Source organism: Myotis myotis, unplaced genomic scaffold (assembly GCF_014108235.1).
Source record: "Myotis myotis isolate mMyoMyo1 unplaced genomic scaffold, mMyoMyo1.p scaffold_m19_p_5, whole genome shotgun sequence".
In the NCBI taxonomy this organism is placed as follows: domain Eukaryota; kingdom Metazoa; phylum Chordata; class Mammalia; order Chiroptera; family Vespertilionidae; genus Myotis; species Myotis myotis.
Window position 1 is genome coordinate 52,537,643 of NW_023416357.1, and position 24,249 is coordinate 52,561,891.

A 24,249-nucleotide genomic window follows, 5' to 3' on the forward strand; every position below is an offset into this window, starting at 1 on the left:
GAAAACTTTTTAAGTTTTTTACCTTAAGTTTATATTATGTCAAGTATATATTGATAAAGCTGCTTTTACAAACCACATACACATAAAAAATGAAAGTTTCACGTGAGAAAAGGATATTATTTATAATATGATTTTATAGCACATGACCAGACCACTTAAAATCTGCTTCACCCTTTACCTCTTCTTCTAATTTTACATTTGAGTTTTTAATCATATAAAATCTGATTTAAGAAAAAAATTTGACAGAGAATATATTTTTCATTACATTGAAAGTAAATTTATAGACATTTTCTCCCTGTTTATTTTTTAAGTAAATAATCAAATGTGTTCATGAATAACTCATGCTCAATATTTTATATTCAGGTCACAATATGTATTTAATATCTATGCCACTATTTGTTGGGGAAAATAATTTACTAATATATATTTGAGGAAAAAGAAAAAGAAAAAATGGGTTTAAGGTATAATTATGAGATTGCAAAGAAAATTTTGAGGTTTTAATATTCTTTTATGGCAAATACTTCACTGTAATTGAACATTACAGCAATTTAGAATTTTATGTTATCTCAGGACAATAGACCTAGGTAATTGTGAAATCTTAGGTGTGAATTGTTGCTAGGGATTTTAATGCTCTTTACCAGAAGATAATTTCTGGAAAATGATCTGTTTCAGAGAATATTGCCAATGGATAACAATCAGTGAGAGTCCTACCATGTAAAAAGAGGCTCCTATAAGATTTTCTTCCTCTAGATTTTTCTTCTTACAGTTAATTTTTCATATTGCTTCTAGAGTTTCTGAAAAAAAGATTTGATTATGTCACTCCTCTATTCTAAAGCCTTCCATAATTTTGCAGTATTTGCAAGTTCTCATTTAGAATATGCCCTTCATTATTTTCCACCACCACTAACACTACTGCTTATGCATTCTAAGTTTTAGCTGCAAAGAACTTATAAATATTTTTTATTTATAAATACATATATAGTGACATTATTCTCTTTGTATTTTATAAAGGTCACTCCTCTGCTGGGTGGGAAATGAATTGCCAGAGAGTGAGAAAGAAGGAAGGGAAACTATAGCAGTAACCCTGGTGAGAGATGCTAGTGACTTGAGGTAGTGTGGTGGCAATCAATGCTCAGGGAACTCCTTGCAATGGCTCCTCCTCTGCTTTTACACCTAAAGATTTTCTAAACAATATACAGGAACCTACAGCCTCATTAATACATTTTTCCCAATTGCCAGGCCATGTTCCTTTTTTCTACCAGCGTACCTATCCCAAATCAGAAGAAATATGTGTCACTATGCTTCATTTCCCAAGACTTTCTCAGGAGCTGCTATAAAGCTACTTAATATCTTGGTCAGGGTCCCCTTAGGAAAATCATGACACACTCAAAAGGAATAACAGAAGAGAGTCTAGCCACAGGGCTCTTACAAGGCATGAACAGAGTTACATGAAATCAATACGGGAAAGTGAAGCATCTGGGTTAGACAATCTTAAGGAACAGTTAGTCTTCCAAGTTTGATGGGACAAAAGAAGAGAGCATTACTGGGATCTGGCATGTCTTAGAGCTACAGCGCCTCCAATTGAATGCTTGAGTAGAAGAATTCAGCCACGGACACACTTCTCTTAGAAGGGAGCACAGAAAAATAAATGCCCTGACTTTACTCTCCACTGACCTGAAGGCAAGGGACACTGACTGATGCCATCCTTAGAGTCTGGGCTCAGGGACACAAGGCAAGTCAGACAGGTTGAGAGTGGATTTGGAGAGGAAATGCAAAGCTGCCAGCAATTCAACATAAAAACTAGATGAGTCACTGAATTAACAGATGACAAGGTGAAGGAGAATCCATACATGGAAAGAGAATAGAAAACTTGGAGTTTTATGGGCATCTTATTGTCTGACTGCAACAGGGCCAAGATAGCAGCTAAAAGTTAAATTACAGGTCTCTACAAATTCTGCATTAGTACTTCATGAAGTTTTTTCTTAAAAACCACCTCGTTCAGAATTGACTAGGTTGCATATTAAAACAAGATGTCTAGGCACTGCGTTAGGCCTACTGAATCAGAATCTCTCAGGATAAGGACCAGCATTTGCATAATTAACAAATTCCAAGACTGATTCTGACTAATTTCTTTCATTCTTTCTTTCTTTTTGAGAACTATTGTTCTGGATATTTTTAAGTTATAAACTTCATAAAATTGTAGGCAATTTTCCCCAATTTATCACTTTACACTGGCTCCAACCTTCATGATAAACTGTACACCTTAGTTAAGGTGTTAGTTTTAACCTGGAGATAATGTGAGACAAGCAAAATACTTACTGCAAAAGAAAAACAAGTTGCCAGGCTGTGAGCCCCTTGATTCAAACTGTCATTGAATCAAAAGGAAATCTGCATCCGAGAGGCATATTTCTTTCCTTCTTCTTTTCCCATGCAGAGTGAATCTCAGGGATGTCTCAACTCCCCAGCCCTATGTCCCAGACAGGTGGTCCGGAACCAGGCTTAGTTATTACTATGCACCCTGCTCCCAGAGGTTCCACAGCACTTAGATTAGCAAAGCAAACTCATTTTCAAGAAACTTAATGGTGATACTTCATCAGGTATTAGCAAATGGCCCCCCTAACAAACACATCATCAGAAACAATGTTGGCAAAATCAGTGAGTGCCAACTTGAGGATGACAGCTCAGTTCCTAACGGAGCACCACCGGGGACTCATTATGAGGTGGTGGGAAACAGGGATGGAAGCACTTCTAGGGCCACATGTGTGGGAGCTGATGCAGCCAGCCTCCCAACCATGGCGCTGCAATCCGGTACACTGAAGAAATATCTGTGATGGGAATTGGAGCTGTGTGACATTGACACCAGACACCAGAATGTTTTCTTTTCCTTTTTGCCATTACACACACACACACACACACACACACACACACACACACACAATTGTGAGGAATTTTTAAAATACGAAAATAGAATCTATACTATCAAAGAATTAGCTTCCTATACTGATAACTAAAGCACCATTAAAAATATATTGTATCTTATTAAACATCTTTTGGTCAGAGATGTCCTTATATGTTATCTTACTAAGGCATTCTGAGTGTCTGTGAGATTAATCAATGCTTACAAATATTTCAAAATACTTTGAAAAAATATTAGTTGGACATAATTATAATAGCAATACTATTACAGACAGTCCTCAGATTATGTAGGACTCAACGTACATTGTTTCATGGTTATGTCACCATCTCCCATCCTATATAATAAAAGGTTAATATGCAAATTGTCCCCTCAACCAGGAGTTTGACCAGGAGGCAGGGCCAGCCAGCCAACCTCCTGCTTCCCCTCCCTCCCATCGGCTCTTATCAGGGTGGGCCTGCCAGACCCCACCTGTGCACGAATTTGTGCACCAGGCCTCTAGTTTATTTATTTTTTTAAAAAAAGTTCCATCATTTTGATGTATGTATATATGTGCTTTATGTTTTTTATTATTTATTTACCACAAGTAAAGGTCAGGAATTGTTATCTTTCTTTTAATTTGTTTTACTGTTTCACTTCATTACTGCTGTGTATGTGCTTCATGTGAGTGATGTAGGTGCTTATGTAGGTGGTTCTGACTTATGGCAAAAATCGCTGTACATCGCGCCATAGGAACAGATCTCCAACATAAACTGAGGACCTACTGTATTACCTGGTACATGTTGAGTAGTTATTTTGTTTCACAAGTACTAAACACTTTGCAAAAATTCTCTAATTTAATTGTTTAAACAACAACTTGGTGTTATAGGTGTGATTTTTTTTTCTATTTTATAGAGCAAATGAGACTTACCAAAACTTTTGGCTTAAATTCCCAAAATCCTAAAGTTTATAAGTGGCATAGTTGGAATTCTAATTGAACAATGACAAGCCCTATGTTTTTGGTTAAAATAGTCATTCTATACCATTCAACTTATATCAACTTTAAGTTCTCAAAGATCAGTATAATTCTAGAAATATTTACACTGAATTTTAAAAAACACTTTCAAGGTAATATGTGGAATGTTACATATATGAGAATTACAGGGTAAAATTCTAGGTTTTGGAGTCTGACCGCTGTACAATAAAAATTATGGTAATAATTAGCTACAAGGCTTTGATATATTTGAAATGTTGCTATGAGTTTATAGAATGTGTATTGAATACATATGACAGTGTAGATATTCATTCAATAGAGACCATTATTTAATGGATTATGTAGTATCCATTTTAAAACTCAAGGGAACATTTCAGAAAGTGAACACACTTATTTATATTTACTAATCAGCATACTAACATATTGTCTTTCAGAGAAAAAGAATGTATTAGAATTCTGGATGTAGGAGGATCAGTCTTACAGAATAATTATTTTTCAGCTTAAAATACATGCCATTTTACCTTCAATTTAAAGTATATTTTTATTCACTAATTGAGATTCTTAAATCTGAAGCTGCAGGTCAAGATCATGGTAGAGAAGCAGATATGAAAAATGATGATGGCATGTTAAATGTAGACGTGTTTATAGATTGCTTAGGTGAAATGAGATGTACTTAAATAGAGCTGAGGAAGTCAAGGGACTTTGAAACAATGATGTTATTAATGTGAATTGTGAAAAAAATGGGAGGATAATGTCAAGATGTAAGGAGAAAAAGATTGTGATCTATATATTGAAATTACAGAAGCAGAAAAGGATCATGGAACTTGGTAGACAAGAACAATAAAGAAAATAGTTTACTGAATTTTTGAAGATACTGAAAAAAAAGTTTGGAAGCTGCGATAGAAAGAGGTTGGCTGATTCCCTAACCCAAATAAACCAGGAATGCCAGTGTTTCTGCTCTTGAATTTTCAAGTTATACTGGAGAGAGCTCTATAACAAAACAACTGGTTCCATCATTAACTACAAAGAAACCAGCCACTCACTAGTCCTAATCAATGTTTTAATTTGTCTTTAAATTGGCTGCATTTCCATAAAGCTGTTTCATTTCCTAAAGAAGGGAGCCCCAATTCATATTTAGTATCTACAAATAATCTCACCTTAAGTGACATCAAGACCAGAAGCAATGAACTTCCTCAACATCTCTCCCATTTCTCTTCAAAACTCAGCTTCTTCACCCATCTTCTCCTCTCTCCCTCCTATTGAAGATAAAAAAGTAATTTAATTGTGACCCTTCTCCACCCTCTGAGAGCTTGTCCCAATAGTCATGTACCATTTCTCTTCTCTCTCCCTCTCCCTCTCCCTCTCCCTTTCCCTTTCTTTCTCCCTCACCTTCTCCCTCTCCTAGATCCTTTTCCTCAAAAGGTAAGACTGCACACATGCTAGTGCCTCTGATCCCATCACCACTGCCCTGCTGGATGTTCCCTTTACTGGTAGATTCCTCAAAAGATCATTCTCAGAAAAAGAACCTCTATTTCCTAATGTTTTCTTTTTCCACTCTCTCCATTGATCAAGGGCTTCACTCTCTCAGAGATGTAATAATAATCTGCCAAATCTAAGATTTTTTTCTTCTATCCTTATCTTGAATGTTCTGTAGAATTTTTTCATCACAGTTCTCGTCCTGTGGCTTCCATGATGCTGCTCTCTCAAATTGATTTTTTTTTAGGCCTTTTTCTTTTAGACTGTTATTTCTCATTCTGCTCCCTAAATAGAAGTTTCCAGTTTTTATCCCTGCATGTTCTTTCCCTTTAAAACCACCTATATTAGACTGGCTTTAACTATCATTTCTAAACAACCATCACGTACATCACAAGCTTTCTCTCACTTCAAAAATTCCTTCCGATCATCTCTAAAAAGATGCCCTACAAGCACCACACACGAAACCCAACACCCTTCTTGGATCATCCAGTTTCACACTTGGGGCCTTTCTGATTGCAATATCACCTCTTTTCCTCACATTCAAATAGATGCTAAATCCTATGCATTCCACTTTTCTAATACCTCAGACAGTCACTTCTCTGTTTCTATCAGCACTCACTTCACTATCTTCCATCTGGTAGTAAACAATATGTTTTAAACAGTAACTTTAACAATTGGAATGTGAATTTAAAATATTGGAACTTAATGAATATAAATATGGTAAACAAGTCTGGGGTTTCCTCACTTCAACATTCTCTTTGAAGTCTTTTCCAGCCTCTCACTCTAGTCTGCCATAAACAGCAAGCTTCCAGAAATACTGCAAAAGAGAGAACATTCTTGAGATTCCCAGAACCTTTTTATTCTTTTTTTTTTTAATATATTTTATTGATTTTTTACAGAGAGGAAGGGAGAGAGATAGAGAGTTAGAAACATCGATGGGAGAGAAACATCGATCAGCTGCCTCCTGCACATCTCCCACTGGGGATGTGCCCGCAACCGAGGTACATGCCCTTGACCGGAATCGAACCCGGGACCCCTCAGTCCGCAGACCGACGCTCTATCCACTGAGCCAAACCGGTTTCGGCTCTTTTTTTAAAGTAATTGATTTTTTTTCTTTTTTAGAAAGAGAAAAGAAGAGAGAGAAGCATCAATTTGTTGTTCCAATTATTTATGCATTCATTGGTTGATTCTTGCATGGGCCCTGATCAGGTTCAAATCACAACCTTGCCATATCGGGACATTGCTCTAACCAACCGAGCTACTTGGCTAGGACATCACCCTTTTGTCAACATTTGGAGACTCTCTTAGGTTTTTAAAAATACATTTTTTTATCAGTTTTAGAGAGGAAGGGAGTTGAAGAGAGAGAAACATAGATCAGCTACCTCCTGCATGCCCCCTACTGGGGATTGAATCCAGTCATATACCCAGATGGGGAATCAAACTAATCACCTCTCAATGCATAAGATGACACTCAACCAACCGATTCACACCTGCCAGGGTGAGACTCTCCTAGATTTAAGTTAACCTCTGGCTTTGCAAATCTCCAGCGAGGTGCCTGCCCTCTATAGGCATTTTCCCTCACTGCTTCTCTAGTCCCTCTTTAAAATTCATCACCCTCCCTTTTTTATTTTAAATCATGGTATTGTGGAAGGAGTTTGAGATTTGGAAAAGACTAATATCAAATCCCACTGCTGCAGATTACTGATGCTGAGACTTTGGAGAAATATTTTGTAGTATTTCTGTTTTTTTGAAATCTGTGAAAAGGGTTGATAACACCTATCTGAGCATAATTGGTGAAGATCAAATGAATTAATATATGTAAGGCACATACCACACAATGTAAACACTCAAGAAACATAAGCTCCTTCTAATTTGATATCAATTTATATTAATGTAATACAATATCTGGTACTATTTGATGGTATCCCTTCGGGAGTAACAATATTGTATTGCAGACAAATCCTGAGTGGAGGTACATCTCTGATAAACACAGTTGGCATATAAGAAGGTTCTTCCTACCATTCTTTAAAATAATTCCTACTTTGATTTATTCTGAATCATTTTTATGACAATGTGGATAAAATTATTTTTCTGTTATAATTTGCTTTATGATGTCATTTTTTCTAACCAGATGAAATCAGGAGTTGAAGTGACTTTGAATGAATGAGCATGCTAGTGAGGTTGACTAAAAGCTGGGCGAGGATGAGGGGGCCAGGTTTGGGGTGAGAGGTGGCAATTTTGTCAGACAGATGGCAAGGGATAAACTGAGAGGCACAAAGGATGGGCTGGCAGGCTCAGGGACCCCCTTATCTTAGCCAAGATTCAAGGAAATGTGGAGGTGTGAAGAGGATTGAAAACTCAGGTGGACAGTCTTTCTTAACTAATTAATTAGTCTTGCCTGAAAGAAAACACACATACACACTTCCATGTTAAAAAAAAAAACAAAAAAAAAAACCAACACTGCAGATCGTAATGTTGTTTGTTTAAGACTCTGGATTACACTTGGCCATAACAGACTGCAATGGATACTCTGTGTGCTACTTTTCATCTCAAATTTTGTGCTTAACATGTGAGCATATGATTCATATTCTAGCAGTTTATTACCATCAATAAAATTATCTTGGGCTAATGTTGATTTCAAGGTAGGTTACATGTCTGTAATTCTATCTTTACCGCTTAATATTTTTTCCTCCTCAGGGTCATGTTTTAAATGTGACCTAAAATAGCAAAGTCTTTGAAGAGTCTTCAGCATTGTGGTCAGGTTCGCAGACTGTGAAGCCAGATGGCCTAGTTTCGAAAGCTATTTCTACCACTTACCAGCTACATAACCTTGGGTACTAGTATTCATTTCGCTTCTTCTAGCTTCAGTTCTCTTATGTGTAAAATGGGAATAATAATGGTGATCTCACAAAGCTAATGAGAATATTCAACAAATTAATATATATAAAGTCCTTAAATCATGCCTGGCAAGTAGTTTTAAGTTAGCTACTAGCCTGGCACCTAGTAAATGTTACATGAGTGTTAGCTATTGCTGCTGCTAGAAGCTGTCAGAGTAAATTCCACATGCTATATTATTACTTTAAAAACAGTACACTGATCTATCCTCATAGAGGAATTTATTCAAGCGTGCCAGATAAATGTCTAAATACACTTACTCATCAAACCAAACATGAGTTTACCCCAGAAGTTGAAGAGAAGCACAGTGAAAACAATCATTTTTTAACAGAAAATTGTTTATGTTTTAGTAACTTAATATAGAGTTAAATACTTTATAAAAGCATTTGGCAGACTCTGATGTTGATCAAGTTAAAAAATAATGTGAGAACAAAATAAAAACATTATTTAATGATTTATCAATTCACTCACTAAGCAATTAACTTATGCTTGCCCTACACAGAAGCTTGAAGAAAACAAAAAGAAAAATAAGAGCAATTTCCTACCTTTTTTGGAGTTATAATCCAGTAAGGAAAACTCAGATAATTAATTTTAAATCGTGGTCCTGAACACAATGATAGTCAAGTGAGAAATAATAGGGGAACATACAGAAGGAAGTGATGTGTATTTATGGGAGTACTTGGTGATGGTGTGTGACTGGCAGAAGGCAAGCATTTATCGCTATCCTTAAGTTAAATCTCTGGTGTATAGGAAGGGTAGACACTCATGGCATCAATAGTCTCTCGTTATTATACTTAAACTTTTTTCAGCCCAGCCTGTGAAAAAAGACATAATAACATATAGACTTGACCCCAAAACACAAAGCATCCAAAGTCTTCAAATTTAGTAGGAAAAATTAATTAGACCAAAAAATATTAATGGATTATATTAATGCAACATTGTAATTAATATTTTGAATGTCTGGGAGAAAAAATTTCTAAAACTTTACTGCAAAGCACAGACAGACCTTTAGGAGAATCATTTGAGAAAGTTTCTCCTTGATGCTTATGTTGTCCCTGGGATAATGTGATCTGTCAGGGCCCCCACATAACAATGAGGGCTATGGAAGCAAGACAGGAAGATAGGTCTTTCCTGGCTATTGTTCCCACAGTCAGTCAGTCCCCTTCATACAGCCATCCAGCTCTTCCCTGGCCATGTGTGAAGTCCCAAAGCACAGAGAGCTTCTTGGTTTCGTTCAGCATTATCCAGCCAGAATGAATAACAGTTTTTTGTTTTGTTTTTTTCTTGAAAGAAAAATCTGTAAGAAAACAAGTTCAGAAACTGAAATACAACCTGGGTAATATTAAGTGGGTTTTTAAAACATATAAATATCTTTTCAAAGTTTCTTAACTTCACTAGATGGAAGATACACAAATTTAAAGTATTTTATAGGTTTCATAGTATAATGTCAAAACATAAACTACCACGAGGCATACATACTTTTTAAAAGGCTAAGCTTTTTGATCATCATAAGGTTCTCTAACTGTGACACTTCCACACTGAGTGTAAGCTTAAGAAGTTAGGGAGATAAAAATCTTGGGGGCCCAAACCCTGGAAATTTGAGTAGCATCCTGTGGTAATTCATTCACTCTGATGCTAACATCAGTACTGTTGCTCTAATTATAGACATAATTAAAACAGTTAATCACTACTATAGCCAATTAGGAAACAATGCAAAGAGAGATTCCATTCATAATAACAACAAAAATATAAAATACAAAGAAAGACAGTTGACAAAAAGTAGGCAAGATAAAAATAAGGAAAACTATAAAATAATGTATGTATTAAAAAATAAAATAAATAAAAGAAAAGAAAAAATAAAAACTTTGAGAAACTAGAGCACCTTATGACTCTCCCTGGGTGTTGCAAATTTTGTTTCCTTTAATATGCATTTCTTTATATTTCATAAGGTCTACAGTGAAAATTACATTCATATTATAATGTTAAAGTCAATTAAAGTTATTAATTTAAACTGGAGGCCCGATGCACAAAATTCGTGCAAGGGACTCGGCCCTCACAGCACCAGCTTCATCCAGAAGGACATCCAGAAGGTCGTTCCACTATCTGGTCTAATTAGCATACTATGCTTTTATTATTATAGATTGCCAGTTATCTTATTTTTAAAAGATAACTTAGAACTTAGCTCTTGAAATGACAGCATGTAAAAGAGAGTGTTGTCTGATGTGTGTAGTCTAATCGTTATATCGGAGAAAATTTACTCTCATATCTATTTCTACTTAGTTTTAAGTTGAACCGTGTAAAATTGTTTTTCAAGCTTTGGCACATTATGGTAGTTGGTTTAATTTTTTTCCCAGGTTAAAATGCAAGTGTTTCATTAGTGTGCTTTGGTACTCTGGGCCCACATTCTTGCTTTAGGAAGAACCAGTAAACTATGACCCATAAACTTAGATGGCAACTGAATGCTCAGCTAGTCACATTAGAGTTGTTACATTTCCTCAGCATAGAAATCAGACATCATAATTGTTTTAGATCTTTCTGAATATTGAAATATATCTCCTCTCAGGTTCTTAATGATGAAAGGTAATCGCTGAGTCTTTAGAACACAAGAAGGCTCAGAAGAATTTATTCTCAACGCCATATACGTTTCACTATTATTAATATTAGATATACCTTGATATTATTTTAAATGTGGATACAATTAGATAAGCCACACTTACACCAATGGCAAAGTTTATATATCCTTTTTGTTTTAATACCTCATAGGCACTTTGACCCACCAAATTATAGACCCCCTTCTAAATCTCATTGTCAAGGTTCATTTTCATTTCTTAATTCAGTATAAAAGGCAAAGTTCTTGCCATAGTCACTCCACTCCATATCGCCACACTTGAATCACTATGGTCTTCTGGAATCCATCCATGGCAAGATGAATGCCAAAATTCGTAGCTAAAATATCCTGATCTTGTAGAATCTAGACTAAATTCATTTCTAATCACACAGGGCTTGCTTGGGTTATGTTCATTGAGTCTCAGACAACATATGCAAGATCACCCACTAGGTTGGAAACCATAATTCTGACACAACTATACTGTTCTAAATAATCTTAAACATAATGAATTTGAAGATGGTAATTTTTCTCTGGATCAGGTTGAGGTAACTCTTTCTCTGTTCCTGACAAAATCCTGTGATTATCTCTAACTCGAAATCTTTGCAAATTAAAGTTTCTCCCCAACCCACTGAAATCCTAGAATAGGGAGGAGGAGTGAACATGAACAATTTCTGCCCTGCCCCTCCACCCATGGGGAATTTCGTGGCTTTTTATAAGTTTCTTTCAGTTTGCTGCCATTGAACCCTCTCTTGTTACCTCTGCTAATGGTAGTTCAGCCCCTGCCGTGTTCCTTCGCCCAAGTGGTTCAGTGAAATGGAGTCACTGAAGAGAAGACTCAGGGAAGGTTCCCTTCCTCAGGGTTCCCATTGGCCCTTTACACAACATGCAGTCACAGTTTGCTCTCTGCTGGGCTCTCTCCTCATCACTGTGTTACTTTGGAAATTCTCCCTATAGGGGGCAAGGGCCAGGTCCTATGGCCCTCAAATTCCAAGGAATTGTAAAACTCTTCAAACATTTCTTTTGAAGGAAACCCTCTTCACTTGATAGGGGTAAGGGAAAGTGCCACAGTGAGGGGAAGATTGTAGGAGTTAAATTGTCCTTTCCATTTTTTCTCTTCCAAAACCTACAGATGGGCAACGGACTAAGGTTGCAGAAATTGCTTCACAGTCTTCATGTGGTACAGAGATAGTACAGCAACTTGCTTGGGGATGTGAACAGGGTTGGTGCAAATCCAACTGAGACTTCTGCTTAAACTCCAAAACAACAGGAATGACAACATTTACCATTATCTTAGATACATGTATAATATTTATTTATATACTAGAGGCCCAATGCTCGAAATTTATGCACAGGTAGGGTCCCTAGGCCCGGCTGGTGATCAGGGCTGATCTGTGGGGCAACCGGCGAAGTGATTGGGGGCCCCCCACTGGCACCCACCTTGGCCGGCCTGGGGCCTGCGGGCTGGGGGCAGCTCCTGCATTGAGCATCTGCCCCCTGGTCAGTGCACATCATAGCAACCTGTTGTTCTGCCATTTGGTCGATTTGCATATTAGGCTTTTATTATATAGGATACATGATACTCCTGTGCTTCTATATTACATATGAATGAATTCAGAGTGTGGTGTATCTAGGTATCATAATATAGGAATAGATAAATTTGGAGGAGAGGGACAGAGAAAAGTTATATAAACCCATATAATATTTAAAGCCTAGAATAGGACTTGGGGCAGCATTAAGTCTTTAACATAACTTTTAGATCAATTAATTGTAACATTTTGAAAGTATATTCCTAATACCTCTGTCTGTAGCTATAACTCTCACTTATCTTTAGGACCTAACTGAGCATGTTAAGATCTCCATAAATCTATTCCTCTGGTCTCAGTCCTGACATGGAAAACTATCTTATAAGGATACTTATTTAGATTTTGGTTAAAGTTTTGAAACTTGTGAAAAAAAACTTGAGGAGGTGCCAGCTACTAAAATGTTTTTTAATCTCTGGGTAAATTCAGTTCAAATATCCAATTTTTAAAAGTCCATGCATCATGAGAAGTATCTCCATGAAGTTCTAGTGCCTGTAAGAAAATAATCCGTGCAGGGACATTCCAAAGGTTTGTGTTTGACCTTTCTTTGGTTTTAATCACTGAAGTTCTAGACAGCTTAATAAGTTGAAGGTGCTGGGTCACAGTCTAACTTAATGAGGCCTGCTGCAGAGACTGGGCACCTCTGATTGCTCCCATAAGTCTTAGCACATCTGGTGTACTGTCCTTGGATGAGAAATGTTTTCCATAACTTTTCTCTTGTTCACTACCCTGCATATAAATTGTTTTTATTAACCCGAGAATGATACAGCACTGTATATTTGTGTGAGCTTTTGCCATTTTCAGCTTTATCCTACAGAAAGAGAGTTGATTGTTTTCTCCAAAAAGGAATTAAACACTGTTTATCACCAATGTCTTCTTTTCTATTTTTCTACCCTTACTTAATATGGGTCAAACTAACCTTCAGTTTGACATCAGATTAAAGAACTAAACATTGTAACAAGACTCTTCGAGACAATTTACAATATGCCATAGTTGTGGAAGAAAAGAACCAGATAAAAACAATAGATCACTTTTAAAGACTTTTTCCATAAGACAACATATCCAGATGTAAATATCAAGGAGATTCAATTGTATAGGGAAATATATATATATACACATATTTGGGTGATTGGCACATTCCTTTGTCCAGAATGATAAACAAATTGATAGACAATCTATTCTGTTTTATTTCAGGATATTTTACAAATCTAATGAAAGCCATATTTCTTCTTTCTTTGCTATTTCCCATATGGATACTAGTAGCATGGAAGTTGATCCAGATGGATAAAACTACAGTTTTATAGGATGGTGTTACATCTGCATCCTCCACCTTAACCTTAGTCATGAAGAATGTATCTCAGGGCCATTATAGCGCAGTAAAGAAAATTGAGTGTCTTTATAAAGAAAGTGGACCAAAGACAACATGACCATATTTTTACTAAGGAAATTCTGCAGGTGGAAGCAGTTTGTATTGGAATCCATCTTATCTCTCTGAAAGCCAAAATATTTGCATACTGAAGTCATCTGCCATCCCATCATTGACACTTATCTTTTGAACAGAAAACATTGCTTGCATTCTTCTCTGATTAATCCTGTCTAACCTAAATTCATACACAAATACCATATTTCACATAGCATTATATTAAAAATATAAAAAGAAGAGGAAGTAGCTAGATGGTGTCAAAGGATAGTTAGTCATTCTATCAGACACAAGGTGAAGACCAGTTCTGGTCATAATTAGGTCAGCTCCAGAATAAGCAGAATGTCTCTGGTATCAAGCTAATGGAAGCTTTGGGAAGAGTAAATGTAATATTCTAGTTGTATTATTTTTAATTTGCCTACTGAAATGTTGAATAAAACCTGCCTATGTTTTTTCCTATGTCATATTATATGTCACTAATGTAACTCTACAAAACACTGGTTTTGCCATATCACTTCAACATTAGCAAGATTCTTACTCTTGTATATTCTTTATTCAATTAAAGGACACATCAAAGCACTCATGATTTTTGTTGTTTACATTTTACTACTCAACCACTCTTTCAGATTTTCCTTTCATACAACTCATTTGTGAAGGAAGCTTCATGTGACTCCAATATAAAATTCTTAGATTAACATTTTTAACAGCTTTGTCCATTCCCATAAATCTAGATACCTGATATATGAAAATGTAGGTATCACCCAAACCTACCTGCCATTCTTCTCTTTCTCATTCATTTCCTCACTGACATTCTTACCTAGACAATATTAAAATGCAATTTCTTATAGTTCTTCCTTATACATTGCAAGATCACCTTCTCCATCATGTATTTGCTACTTGATCATTTAGCTATCTAATCACAGGCACATATAAAAATTTTATTTTAAGTTTTATATAGTACTGCCCACAATTCCACACCTTTAAGGATACCTCAATTAGATATTTACAGAATCCTAAGATTCTAATTTGCCATCATAATTGTATAAAGATCAATACTGAAAGAGGCTCAAAGACTTTCTATTCCATCTCTTACATTTGCAGCTAAGAAAAATGCTCTAGGTGGCAAAGACGAAATCAAAACACCAATCACTATATTTCAAGTTCACAGCTCTTATTGCAACAGCTTGCATTTACAACCCAGAAAAACTGCCGCAAATTAGTCCTCTGCAAATTATCAGTCTTAAAAATGTCAGTATTCTCTACTCTACTATATTAGGGTTCTCCAGAGAATCGAGAATCGGAATCAATAGCATAAATACAGATATCTATAAGAGGAGAATTATTATAGAAACTGGCCCACATAATTACAGAGGCTGAGAAATCCCACGGTCTGCTATCTGCAAGCTGGAGTCAGGGATATAATCCAGTCTGAGTCCGAAGGCCTGAAAACCAGGGGATCTGATCATGTAACTCCCAGTCTAAAGGGTGTAAGTCCCAGAGTTGGAAGGCCTAAGAAACCAGCATATCTAGTGTTCAAGATCAGGAGAAAATGGACAGTCCTGTTCTAGAACAAAGAGAGAATTCACCTTTTCTCTACCTTTTTGTTCTTTGGTCCCTCAACCAATTGGATTATGCAAATCCACACTGGTAAGGGGATCTTTTATACTGATTCAAATGCTAATCTCTTCCAGAAACATTCTCACAGAGACACACAGAAATAGTGTCCACTGGGTATCCTGGTCAAATTGACACATACAATTAACCATCACAACTGCTCAGTTCTTCCTGCAGATCCCAAGTCATGTAGATGTACACTGTGCTTCAAAATTTGTCAGAATTCCCTGCCTCATCCTTACCCCACTATCTTCTCAGGCATACTTATTCACTTTTACTACCTATCTTGAGTCTACTTTTTTGCCTAAAAGCCATCCTCTATGAATTCTTCTCCAAACCACTACAGCCATTTTAATTTTAACTGCCTCCATTTTAAAAGTTCCTAAAAATTCTCTTAACTTCTCAGACTAGGTAACTTCCTCCACCAGTGTTGATAGTATCATACTTCTGTTGATAAAAGCCACAAATATTTTTGATGCTTCTTATGAGTTAGTCTCTGTTAAAACCCTGAAGATACATATCGCCATACACCAGCTCCTGGACTCACCTATCTCTTGTCCCAGTGCCCATTACACAACTGGCTCTGAAGGGGCTCTGACCAACTTCATGCAGGTACTCTGACGGCATGACGCCATCACAAACAGAGGAAGTTGAAGAATTGGAGATAAGAAAGTTTTGAGTAGAGATATTTTGATATATAAGAAAATATATTACTTATACAAAAACGCTTGGAGTTTCCTAAGTGATTAAGAGTGGTAACGATGTTTTTGTTATGTTAATATGGTGACCTTTGGGAAGCATCTAAGGATATGGCTGATTGTGACTGAAGGACTGGAACTTTCAGTCCCCACATTCGCCTTACCTCTAGACCAGGAGAGGCATTGGAGGTCAACTGATGGTCAGTGATTTAATTAACCATGCCTATGTAATGAAGTTTCCATTAACAACCAAAAAGGGTAGGATTCAGAGAGCTTTCTGTTTTTTTGGTGAATAGGTCTCACCTTCAGACCTGATAATATTTTGAATAAAGTTTAGAGAGATGAGGCTGAAAAGAGAAGCAAAGGCCAGATCACGAAGTTTTAAAGACTACTTCAATACACAAAGGATTTTTGAATCTATTATCACAATGGTAACCTGAAAGAGGTAAATCTCAGTTTTCAATGTGCTTTAAAAAACACACAAACATTAAAATTTAAGATAACTAATGAGATTCCTGCATTTGAAGGCAGATCTAGTTCCAACCCTCAAGGCATAAAACTCTTAATTTGCTTGTGTCTTCTGCATACCACTCTCCATTAAATCAATATTAGAGTCCTAGCTGGTTTGGTTTAATGGATAGAGCATAGGCCTGCAAACTAAAGGGTCCCAGGTTCGAGTCTGATCAGTGGCATGTACCTTGTTTACAGGTTTGGTCCCTGGCTTCAGAGGCACATTCAGGAGGCAGGCAACCAATCAATGTGTCTCTTTCACTCTGTCTCTCCTTCTCCCTTCCACTTTCTAAAAACCAATGGAAAAAAAAATGTCCTTGGGTGAGGATTAACCTAAAAAGTAAAATAAATAAGTAAAATCAATATTGGAGTCTTGAGATTTTATTATGAGTGGCTTCAGAGAATTTCATAGTAGGAATGCATTTTAAAGAACATCTGGTTCAAGTTTCTTAGCTTTCAAATTTTTTAATCTCAAAAATGCACTACAATTTACATAAGAATTATAAAAATAAAATAAAGAAAATAAATATCAAATAAAAGTTTTCATATAAATTAAGATTCTGAAAACCCAACATCTTTATTTACCAGACAGGGAGGAATATGAGCAAAATGAAATGAGAATACAATGATAGAGTATGATGTAGAAATTTCAGATAACTGTATCAAGTGTGCTCCATGACCTTTGCAGCAGGGTTCAGGATCGGAAGGAGGGGCCAACGCACAAATGAAAATGCTATACAAGAAATACGAATTTAGAAGGCATTGGGGGCCAGTTGGAGCCTCTTTCTTGAAGCGACACACAGCTTTCTGGCCTGGTCCACTATTTATTTTCTTGAATACACATTTTCCTTTTAGCAAAGTATACAGTCATATCAAAGGTAAAGTTTGGCAAATAGTAAAAGGATTATCACGTTAGGGAATTGCCTTGAGCCAGCACTGTCTCAACAGACAAGGTGCTTAGCATCAGCCCTGCTAAAACCCAGGGTCCATCGGCCTTCCGTGTTCCTTGGTGCACTCTCATGATAGTATCAGCAAGCAGTGGCTTCCCACCGTGTGCCTCTTATAAAAATATTCAGATTCTTTTTTTTTTTTAAATTGAGTTCCATATCTGTGAGCTCATTTGTGGTTACTAATACATAGAACCAAACTGGATGCAGTTGGTGTTTACAAAAATTAGATGATCATCAGAATCACTGGGTAAACTACTAAAACATTGAAATTTTGGTGTTCTACCTTACAGTGCTTGTTTTTGTATGATTGGTTTTCATTTGTTTTGGTCTTTTAGTTTGTCTGTCTCTGGTCAGAAAAATGATTTAGGTGCATTTATTCAGCAGTTTATCTAATATTTAATATTTGTCAGGAACTGTTCTAGGTGCTAAGGATATAGTAGTAAATAAGCCTATTTTCCTAATCTCATAAATCTTATATTCTAAGTAACATAATAAGAATAGGCATGTATATACTCTTAATGGCAACCTGATAAAATAAATTTTACCATTTTCCAAGGTTTAATTAAAGTTCTAATTGGTGATTTAAAGAAAAGATACTGATTCATTTATTAACAAAATCAAATCATAAAATCACAATATCTTCCAATCTTTTATTACTTCTAATATTTAGAGCAATTATACTCAATAGTCTATTTATATAAGTCACTTTTATAAATTCAGTTTTATAAAATCATGTGACTAGAATAGCTTACATAAGTTTTACTCAATTACTATTAAATTATTCATTGACATTTCAATACACTTCAAAATAGAATGTAAAAAAAAATAAAATATTTATGATAGGATTCATCTATTTTCTTTATTCTATGAACTTGACATAGCCTTAATACATACCTTCTCCTTTCTACAGCACCTCTCAAAGCTGTCTTCTGTTTTGTGTTCATTTTTAAGAGCTGATCATCAGAGGTAGGCTTATAATCTGAAATACAACATAAATTGCTTAGGACAACCATTTCATGGCCTCTTGCAATGACAGAATTTTCCCTAAGAACTTTGCATTTTTTCCTTTTGAGTCACGTCAAATAGTTTCTTTCACTTCCACCCATCCTGGTCTCATCCACTGGGTGGCCAGCATTACTGTCTGCTTAAAAGCAGCTGGAGGAGAAAACCACCCTGAATAACCTCCATTTTTATATAAAAATTATAACTCCCAAGAGACTGGAAGCACTGTAATGCTGACTTTCTGACCTCAGCCAACTGTTGTGGCTGCTCACAAATGAACCCACCAATAAAGAGATTAGAAAAACTCTGGAATGTGGTTTTTGGCCAGAATAAACTCAATCTAGATAAAGGGAAAGAGACTGTCCATTTTATTTTTCAGGGTAATGTCTACCACATTGAAGCACTAATGAATACTCAGACACACTAAGATTTTTTTTTTTTTTTTTACATTCTTGGCTACACATTAATTTTAGGTGGACATTCCTTAATCTAAGGTTCTTTGTGGGTAAGCAGCTGCACTGTGGAATTATTCTGGTAGTTAAACAAAAATAAAAGTGTTCTTCCTTTTGAAATGTTTAAAATAAATTCTTTAGATATTAAAGATGGAGCCATGTAGCATTAACTAAAAATATTCTCTTATTAGAACAAGTTCTTCTCATCTATTTTGTTCATTCAAACACTAGCACCCGGTGCACAGATTTGTGTACATTGAAAGGAAATTAATTAGAAGGTGGCCGGCAGGGTGGGACTGAGCAAGATGAGCCAGACATGCCCTGGAGCCAACCTCCAGGGGTCCCTCCCCGGCCAGCACACTAGGTGGTGCTGTAGCTTGAAGTGTGTCTACACAATGAGCCAGGTCCCTCAGGCAGTTGGGGTCCCTTGGCCTGGCCTGCAGGGGTCAGGCCAAAACTGGCTCTCCAACATCCCCAGGGGGGTCCCAGAGTGCAAGAGGGCACTCTGCAAAGTTGCTATCGTACAGGGTATGGAACACAAACACAAGTTTGCAGTAAACCAGATGCAGAACCGACAGTGCCCCAGCAACAACATAACCCATGGCCAAAGGTATAATTGCGCAGCCCCATGAGGAATCAGGCTCCCTTCTCTCTGGTTTCGGGGTGCGTTACTCAAGAACTGCCACTGCCAAGTCACTGCAACTCCACAGCTCCTGCATCGAGCATCTGCCCCCTGGTGGTTAGTGCTCATCATAGAGACTGGTCAGATGGGCAGAGGGACACTTAGCATATTAGCCTTTTATATATGTATATATATTAGAGGCCCATTGCACGAAGAGATTTGTGCAGTAGTCCTTCCCTTCCCCTGGCTGCCAGCACCGGTTTTCCTCCGGCACCCGGGACCCAGGCCTTCGCTCCAGACGGAGCCTTCAGTCTTCACGGCTCCGGATGGAGCCTTCAGTCTTGGCTCCGCCGTTTCGCCCCTATGTATGCAAATTAACTGCCATCTTTGTTGGGTTAATTTGCATACTCTCCTGATTGGCTGGTAAGCATAGAAGAGGGATGGTTAATTTACATGTTTGTCTATTATTAGGTAAGATTTTATTCCATATCTGCTATGTGAAAGGAACTAGGTAAAGTGCTGATTTGTTTGATATAAAAAAATTAAATCCTTTGTTAGCTGAGTAATTCACAGCAATTCCATGATCATCAACCTCTTCCAGTAGATTACCGAATTTTTATTTAGAAAAAGAAAATTTGTTGGACAAATTCAAATGCATAATACACTTAAAAACCGGGTTCTCTATAATAACTTATGGGCGGGAAAAAGCTCTAGTGTTGGCAGAGTTAATAACTCATATATTTCACAGGAACAAGTTTGTTTTGGGATAGCTGAAACATAATAGTCCCTAATGATTTTTCTTTCAAATCTTTCCTGTAAGCATACATCTGCTCGTTTTGAGATTTAATTGTAGATACTGCCTACATTGGCAGGAAAAAAAAAGTGTTCTCTTCAAAATACCTCTCATTTCCCATTTAATCAAAGGACTGAGTTCATTTGATCTCAGTTCCACATTGCTATTCACACTTAAACTTAAAGGCAACAGGCTTACCAAGTAGGAGTACTACTTGGCATTGATGGGCAAGTTTCACCACAAGCATAATGTTTAACTGCTGGGCTCATCTTTCTTATTGAACTGTTTGCCAAGGAAATCCAGTCCATGATAAATAGACAAATGTCTGAGATCACTGTGGCTCATTCTCTGATGAGGCAGCTGCCTCCATGCTGTGTTTGTTGTTCCAGGATATTGTAAATACTAATATTTTATAAGCTATAGTGCAGTTTAGAAATGAATCTCATAAACATAATTCCCTATTTCCCAGTTTTCAAAAACACAGAGCCTGGACGAATATCATTAGTGGTCAGTCTGTAGATTCGGTCCTCAGCTCCATGGGCTGTGATGGGCAGAGGGAATTTGGGATGTGCAAAGTCTCAATCACTCTGTCTTTCAGAAAGTCAGGGAACTTTTGAGTTCACGTAATTCCTTCTGATTTAAAATGACAGGCTATGGTACCTGCATTTAAAATTGATAAAAAGTGTTACAGCATAAATTAAAGAAACCAGTTTGAAAGGATAGGCTAAGAAAAAAGTGTTGGTTATTAGGAAGGCGCCATAATTATTTATTTTCTTTTCAAGGTGAAACAAAAGATGTTATATCATATTGTGTACAAATCATTAATTGAGGGTATTCTCCTAAAATGCTAAACCTATTAAGTCACATTGTGTTTGGACCCTCGCCTTCATTTTGAAGTCTGATCTATATCTACGGTCTCTTTCTCCCTATGTGCTTATTTCTATATTCACAGAACCAAGCCTCCTCTGCTCCATCTTCCTTCTTTCATTTCTCTCATAATTACCTTGTCTTCTTTGAAGGAGGTGGCTCTTCTACCCACAAGTCACTTACCTTGGCTTGCGAAGAAGTACCTCTCCTTAAAGGGTGCTTCTCAGTATGTCCAGTTCCTGGAATTGCAACAAAAAATAAAGATGCCAACCCCCTTTTAAATACTGAAGACTGACTTGGTAAATTTTATTAGGTAGCTCAGTGGATATGCAGGCAAGTGGAATAAAGACAAGTAAAATCCACATCTTAAATCACGGAAACCAATAAAAACATATGGATTAAATCATGGCTAAGACAGACACTATGTAAGAGTAATAGTGTAGATGAAAATATTTTGCAAATTCCACAGCACTGTACACACATTACTGTGATTGTTTTTCCTTTAAGACACCGCAGTGAGAGTGAATTGAATAAGATGCCAATTGCCTATTAAAAAATGTAGCCTTAATTAGAGTTGGGAACCCCCGTCTTTGTATGAAAGGGTAATAATGATGGAAAGACCTGCTACATGTGGGATCTTTCTTTTCTTTATCCTCAGTCGGTGATGCTATTTGGGTAATAACTGATGAAAGGACTAGGGTGCCAACCACTTTGCAGTTAAGTGGCTAATTAAGACCCAAAGCAAAGCTGCCAGGAGGTTGGGTCTCCTAGCTTTAAAGTGACACATAAAAGCAATTAGAATGGGGCTGGCTTTGCTAGGACATATTTAAATTTGGACAAAAGTTTGGGCCAGTTATTATTTCATGTTAATATATTCTTCTCTAAGACAGCATCAGAGATAAAGGGAAATCATTTAGAGCATAAGAAATAAATTAGAATATTACTTAGATTCTCTGAATTCAGATGTGAATAAAAACTATAAAATCATTTCTATGTTTGCATTCATAATGGAGACACTACATGTAATTAGATCTCCTAATCCTAGAGGAAAAGAGAATAGGTGCATGAAGCACACTGCTATCCAAGAGGAGAAATCTCTGAATTCTTGGGCATATTGTCACCTGCCTGTCATATTGCACAAGTGTGACACCTAGCCCAGAATGGCAAGGTTTTTAGAATTGTTATATTTCAACTTGGGACAATCATTATTGCATTTAAATATAGCTGCTCTAGGAGCACAGCGAGGAAAAGAGATTCTTTCTGTGTTTAGAAAAAAGGTTTGAAGTTGATGAGGGAAATTAGAGAGAATTAGAGAAGATGAAAATTATAACACATGTTCTCCATGTATGAGGGAATGGTAGTTGGGGAGAGTAGATGACTTAAAATCACAGCTCTAATGGCATCTTAGGGTTGTGGGGTAGCACAGTCCATTTATACTTTGCTCTTGTGATTTATGATGTCACCATTAAACCCCTCGATGGCATTATATCCTTGTAATTTGCAGTTGCCTAGCATTTTTTCTATATACAACTCAATAACTCATTGTGTAGCTATTTCACACACACATAAACATACACATTAGTGTGAATATGTGTGTGCTGAATCTGTCGTCGGTGGAAACCATGACTTTTGATGTAATAATAAGTCTGGTTAATAAAAGGCAAGAAATCATGGGCTGGATATGTAGTCACTGCCTCCCCAGCTTTGTCATGAAGCATCATAAGAAGACATGCACTGTGTGTTACTATAAAGAGATTTCACTTAGATTTTGTATATATTCTTATTAAGAATTAAATAAGCAAAACTGTCTGTAAGGTCAGCCAAAAGTCATCATTACAGGAAATGTGAGATTGCACAGAGATAAAGAAGGAAATATATTCAATTCACCTCAACATTACAGTAATAGGATTAGAAAATAACAGGATTAGATATATTAAACCTTCAGGGCTAAATTCTTCTGCCCCAGGAGATATATGGTTGGGTCTCCTCACTGTCCAAGAGGAATATCTGTTTCCTTCCAGAGTCTGGCCCTGGTCAGTAATTGTAACACCATAAATCCAGGAAAGAGAAAGTTTGGGAACATTTGCTTTAAGACTATAATACGAGTCATTAGTATGTCTGTGTGTGGTGGGGGTGGGGGGTAGGGGGGAGAATGAGAGGTGGTATTTCAACCTCTCTTATTCCAGCTTTTAAACCGACTTCTGTAATTATTCTCCAAAGGAAACATGAATGCCGGCGACTTTCTGGAGAGTTATTTTTATTTCTATTTGAATATTTTAGCTCCAATACTAGATATGCACTGCTGGAGCTCTGAGTATGCTGTTCTAAAATACTATATTTATAAAATGACCCAAGAGCACATGCTGCCTGGATTAAATTTATCCCAAGATGAGAGGTTTTATCTCTAATCATCTGCTTGCTGACAAATCTGGGCGCATCTTGTGCAGGTTTGATGGTTGAGATGAGCAGGCTAAAGTGATCCAGATCCTGGAGGGGCACCCCTTTGTCTTGCCTTTGCCTTCCTGAGACATGGAGATAATGAACATGGCTTCTCTGAATTCATCATGATTTAGAGTAACATCCTCACTGAATGAGACTGTTAGTTTTATCCCAGAAATAGTGGGATGCTCTTCTTAAAGCAGCGTAACATAAAAGATGGCAAAATTATTTAAGTTCTCAGGAAAATACTTCTTAAAGATATAAAATAGCTTTTCACAATGTGTGCAAAATCTATACCAGGCATATTTCTGAAGAGTACTTGTTTCTGTGGAATTGTATTCATATCTATTCTGTGGCCCATGTCACATTATAATATTATTTTTATTTAAGCCTCATACTAGACTATGAGCTCCTTGAAAAAGGGAACCTCTGCTTG

The 24,249-nt window shown here is 36.7% G+C and overlaps 1 long non-coding RNA gene across 1 annotated transcript in view; it reads right to left on the reverse strand.

The window, feature by feature from the left end:
* Positions 1–5,040: 5,040 nt before the first annotated feature.
* LOC118656390 overlaps positions 5,041–24,249 on the reverse strand; it is a 115,551-nt gene continuing 96,342 nt past the window's right edge. The window contains exons 8-12 of the long non-coding RNA XR_004967598.1: positions 21,558–21,613; positions 18,533–18,617; positions 9,265–9,555; positions 6,109–6,180; positions 5,041–5,143 (exon numbers count right to left, since the gene is read on the reverse strand). This is a non-coding gene — a long non-coding RNA (uncharacterized LOC118656390). The remainder of the gene's footprint in view (positions 5,144–6,108; positions 6,181–9,264; positions 9,556–18,532; positions 18,618–21,557; positions 21,614–24,249) is intronic.